This window comes from Puntigrus tetrazona, chromosome 4 (genome assembly GCF_018831695.1).
Source record: "Puntigrus tetrazona isolate hp1 chromosome 4, ASM1883169v1, whole genome shotgun sequence".
NCBI lineage: Eukaryota > Metazoa > Chordata > Actinopteri > Cypriniformes > Cyprinidae > Puntigrus > Puntigrus tetrazona.
This window is the reverse complement of record NC_056702.1, coordinates 16,351,201-16,356,493: the sequence shown is the minus strand read 5'-3', so window position 1 is coordinate 16,356,493 and position 5,293 is coordinate 16,351,201. Positions and strand designations below refer to the sequence as shown.

Genomic DNA, 5,293 nt, shown 5'->3' with positions numbered 1-5,293 from the left:
GAGGGATTATCAATGAAATTCTGTAAGTTAAACGCCATCAAACCTTAATACGATGTGCTACAATATACTAAATTGCTCAACTCCACGTTTACACAACTGCTTGAGAGAAGAAAAAACACACACCTCACACTTCAGCAATCAGAGCCATCACTGCCTTTTAGGACGAGCCCCCAATTATGTTACGGCTCCCTATTTGGTCGTCAGCTAGGGATATTTGGGAGGTAACATTTGAAATTTAAAATAAAATAAACATGGTTCGGCTACTGCTGCTTTTTGCTTAAGAAGTGTGGTGTGTAATTAAACAGATTTTTTTGTTTAGTGAAAAAAGTTTCACCGTAACAAACTACTCCCAAACCAACAATAATAATAACAACACCAACAACAATCAGAATAAACAAACCCAGAAATACCTATTTACAAATTATATACAAAATAAATTGACAACATAAGCGAGGGACAAGAGCGGTGCTGAAAGAAAAGAAAGTAATAAAACAAAACTCTCTAACTAACAACAATCAAGCTAATTTAACAAAGAAAAGAAAGTAATATCTTCAGCGTAGAATGCCACTAACTACGCTAACTAACAAATATAAATACAACGTTGCACCCGCTCACTAACTAGTGTGATTAAACAAATGTTACCCTGTGTGTTGCGAGATGTACATCATGTGACATGCTCAGCTAGTCCCATCACTATATGTCGAGTTAGGACAGCATTCAACTCAGACAACAGAGGCGAGTCACAATACGAATGCAGTTCAATAGTCTAGTTCTCACAAAACAAAAGAGAAACAACTTAACACACGGTTATTAACCAAACAGAATCAAAATGGAAGCCAATAAAGCAAAACGTGGGAGAGCAACAACCAAACACATATCGCTCTCCTCTGTTCACGTGTCATCCGGGTCTTTATACGAGACAGTTGACATCCGATTGGCTACAGGTGTAACGCAATTGATGAAGATCGACAGTCGTGTTGTCCAATCACAGATCCTGTGAGATGACAGTAGAGAGAGAGAGACACATGGAAAAAAACAACCCTCCCAGGACTATACGGACGTAACAAAGGTATTGAAAAAAAAATATATATATAAACATATATATAATATGTAAAAGTGGTGCCATTTATTACACCACACAATTGTAACACTTTTGTGGACGTCACAATAGCACTTAGGTTTTTTGCGTCTGGCCATTTTGTGTACAGTGTGGGCGATTCGGAGCATGTGGGAAAGGCAACTGTGTGTAGAGCTGTTCGTTCATTATGTCTGGCACTTAAACAGTTCTTACCCACGTTTGTACACAGTTTGTACTGGCCATAAACCTCTGCTTGTTATTAAAGACGAATTCCACAGAGTGGCAGGTTTGTCCTTTGTAGTAAAATCTATGACACATATTTAATCATATTATTGATATCTGTACATGTATTCATTATGCGCACACACACTTCATACTTCCATAACTTTCTGTTTCAGGGTTTCCAAATGTAATTGGGTGCATTGATAGCACTCACTTTCCTATTAAAGCTCCATCAATAAATGAGGGAGACTATGTTAATAGGAAATCTGTTCATAGTATCAATGTGCAGGTAACAACTTAACTTTTTTCCCTTCTTAAAATCATTAAAGTCATTACTTTTTCCACTAACTAGGTAATATGTGAGGCAACCCAAATAATTACCAATGTCGAGGCAAAATGGCCAGGATCTGTGCATGATGCCAGAATTTTCCGTGAGTAATCATTATGCCAGGCATTTCAGCAGGGTATGTTTTACTTTATACAATTTTTTTCCCTTTTTACTATATTTGTGTTGTACACTTCAATCATTACAGGACAGTACAATGGTTACTTGGTGGGGGACAGAGGATACCCTTGTCTGCCCTATTTAATGACACCTTACCCTGAACCTGAGCCTGGACCACAGACACGGTTGAACCTGGCTCACAGCCGAACACGGGCCAAGGTGGAGATGACTATAGGGATCCTTAAATCTCGGTTTCAGTGTCTGCGTGGGCTCCGGGTTAGTCCAGAAAGGGCATGCGACATTATAGTGGCTTGTGTTGTGCTTCACAATATTGCCACTATAAGAGGAGAGAGCCACCCTCCTTGTATTGAGGACGATGGCCCAGAGGAACACCTACAGCTTTTACAGGCCAACAGAGACGAAAGACTTTTGAGAGACAGGATCTGTCAAAATTATTTTTATTAGTTTTTTTGCACTGGTCTATTTCCTGAAAAAAAATAAAAGTAAAATTCAATAAAATGTTTTTTTTTATGTTGCTTTATACATACACACAGATATGTATATACACACTCACAACACTTATAATGCAACAGATTATTCTGACAGAATATTCAGACAAGTTCTCACCTTAAGACGATGCTCCAGTAATTCAATTTCAAGTGCTGCTTTTTTAACGAGGAGCCTTTTCTCTTACGTTTGAAGCTGTATAAGGTCCATCTTGTAAGATTATAATCTTTTATTAATTATGATAATTATGAATTGTCATTTGAATTAGCTCTCAATTCAAGTTTGGGGAATTGAATCTTAAAAGATTCACGTTGGTATGCAATTCAAGTATACCTTTAAATCACCTAATACGTCCAGCGTTTTAGGGCAATTTAAATGTATGTTACCAATATGAATTTACTCTGATCAGCAAAATAAATCAACTTTACCTGTTTATCTGATTTTCGCTTTACCTCGAGCAGGTAACAACGGATCTGGGCATGAGTTTAAGTGTGAAAGACTGTGTTCTTTCTGGAGGGTCCAATAATACAATCCGTCCATCACTATCTATAAGAACACACAACCCATAAAATTCTCAATATTATCAAAGAAAATAATACATGAAAAGAGTAACATGTCAGTCTAAGATCACAGTAGCCTATACATCATATGCAGTTAAATAAAATAAGCCTACATAAAAAATTTATCTTGTTCAAAAAACCTTTAAGTGACACAAATTTATGAGGACAAAAAATGAAAACAAATCATAGAGGTAAACTTACATTTCACCATTTTTTCACAATCACTTGTGGTGCATGGTTTGTGCAATGAACTGCCTCCTGGAATGCCAGAAACTACTGGTTGCCCTTTATCAGAGCCAGCTCCTCAGATGGGGTGAGGGGAGGTGGTGGTGGGCCCCCACCAGTTAGACGGGCTTCAGTCTTCTTTCTATTAGCTACATGACAGAATGAATATACTAAATCCTGTTATAATAATAGTTCAGTAACTGTGTAATCAAATATTACCTTTTTGCAGAATGTTTTTGTGTTTCATTTTGACTTGGCTTAAAGTTATTGTGGCTCCAGAAGGATTACACCTTATTAAATAGATTAATAGATTAAATAATGTAAATTAGAAATATACATTATTATTTTAAACTAAAGAAATAAATGGCAGCAAAAGTAAATGCTTTCATAGTGATATAACATATTCAAAAGGATGTATAAATCATACTTCATTATTTTGAATTATAATAAAATGGGAGCCAATACCAAATTTGTATATTAATACACTCACGCATTTACTCTGTCAGTTATTTTTTGCCAAGCCAACTCTCTTGCTTTAGCTGATGCAGCTGTATTGCTTCTTTTTAATATTATTGGCTTAAACTCCTCATAAAACCTCCAACTCCGCGTCTGTGAAATATGCCGCTCTCTTTTTTTCGATTTGAGTTTCCATGGTGACTCGTGAAGTCGGCGATCCATTGAAAATGTCTTCATATATATGCATCGTTGTCACGATCTGGTCAGGGAAGCAGACACTGGATGAATGTAAACAAAACTTGCTTTATTATAATCAACTCAGGTAGTGGCGAGGAGCCAGCACATCAAACACAAAGGGTATACGAAAGTAACGTAAAGCAGGAAGATAACAGTTCTTTCTTCAATAGTAGAAGTATCTCAGGAACGGGTCTAACAGGCAGACCAGGCAGGCAAACAGAAGGGTAGACGTATGACCAGAGTTCAAGGTGTGTATCCTTAAGATCAGCCGTCGAAGGACTGGCGTGAGTGTCTTTTGAACCATGGATGGTGAATGGCTGCAGGTGCAGGTAAATAGAACTCGGGTGACTGAGATCGTGACCAGGTGGTGGCTTCGGCTGATGAAGGAGGTGTGGATGGAAGTGATGGTCCTAACAACCTGGAAATAATTTTAAGCATTCAAAACCTAAGTCCAGATATCCAGGCGCTTCATCCAGGCGATATTGGCAGGGTTAAGGGCGCCTTCTCAGACACTTTTCCACTCCACCATGGTAGCCCTGGAAGAAATTTTCAATCGTTCAAAACCTAAGCCCAGTCATCCAGCCGCTTCAACGAGGCGACATTGGCCGGGATAGGTGCGACTTCTCATACTCTTTTCCACTCGATCACGGTAACCCTGGAAGAAAATTTTAAGCATTTTAAACCTAAGTCCAAACATCCAGGAGCTTCATCCAGCCGATCTTGGCCGGGATAGGTGCGTTTTTTCGGACGCTTTCCCACTCTACCATGGTAACCCTGGAAGAAATTTTTAAGCGTTCAAAACCTAAGTTCAGACTTCCGGGCGCTTCGTCCAGGCGATATTGGCCGTGATAGGTGCTACTTCTTGGACTCTTTCCCACTCTACCCCCACCACCCTGGATGAAATTTTTAAGCGTTCAAAAAATAAACCCAAACATCTACGCGCTTCATCTAGCCGATCTTGACCGTGAAAGGTGCTACTTCTTGGACTCTTTCCCACTCGTCCCCCGCCACCCTGGATGAAATTTTTTACCATTCAAAACCTAAGCCCAGACATCCAGGCGCTTCATTCAGGCGACATTGGCAGGGATAAGTGCAATTTCTCATACGCTTTTCCACTCGACCACGGTAACCCTGGTAGAAATTTTTAAACGTTCAAAACCTTAATCCAAACATTCAGGTGCTTGATCCAGCCGATCTTGGCCAGGATAGGTGCGACTTCTCAGAGGCTTTTCCACTCGACCATGGTAACCCTGAAAGAAATTTTTAAGCGTTTAAAACCGAAGTCCACACGTCCAGGCGCTTCATCCAGCCGATATTTGCAGAGTTAGGTGCGACTTCTCGGACGACTTTTGCACTCGACCCCCAAGTCCAGACATTCAGTTGCTTCATCCTGGCGATCTTAGCCGGGATAGGTGTGATTTCTCATACGCTTTCCCACTTGACCATGGTAACCATGGACGAAATTTTTAAGCATTCAAAACCTATCTCCAAACATTCAGATGCTTCATCCAGCCGAACTTGTCCGGGGTTAAGTTTGACTTCTTGGACGGTTTCCCACTCGAC

The 5,293-nt window shown here is 39.7% G+C and overlaps 1 pseudogene; it reads left to right on the top strand.

Annotated features, from left to right (window-relative positions):
* The first annotated feature begins 829 nt into the window (after positions 1 to 829).
* Positions 830 to 2,717, top strand: LOC122342884 (annotated as a pseudogene).
* The last annotated feature ends 2,576 nt before the right edge of the window (positions 2,718 to 5,293 follow it).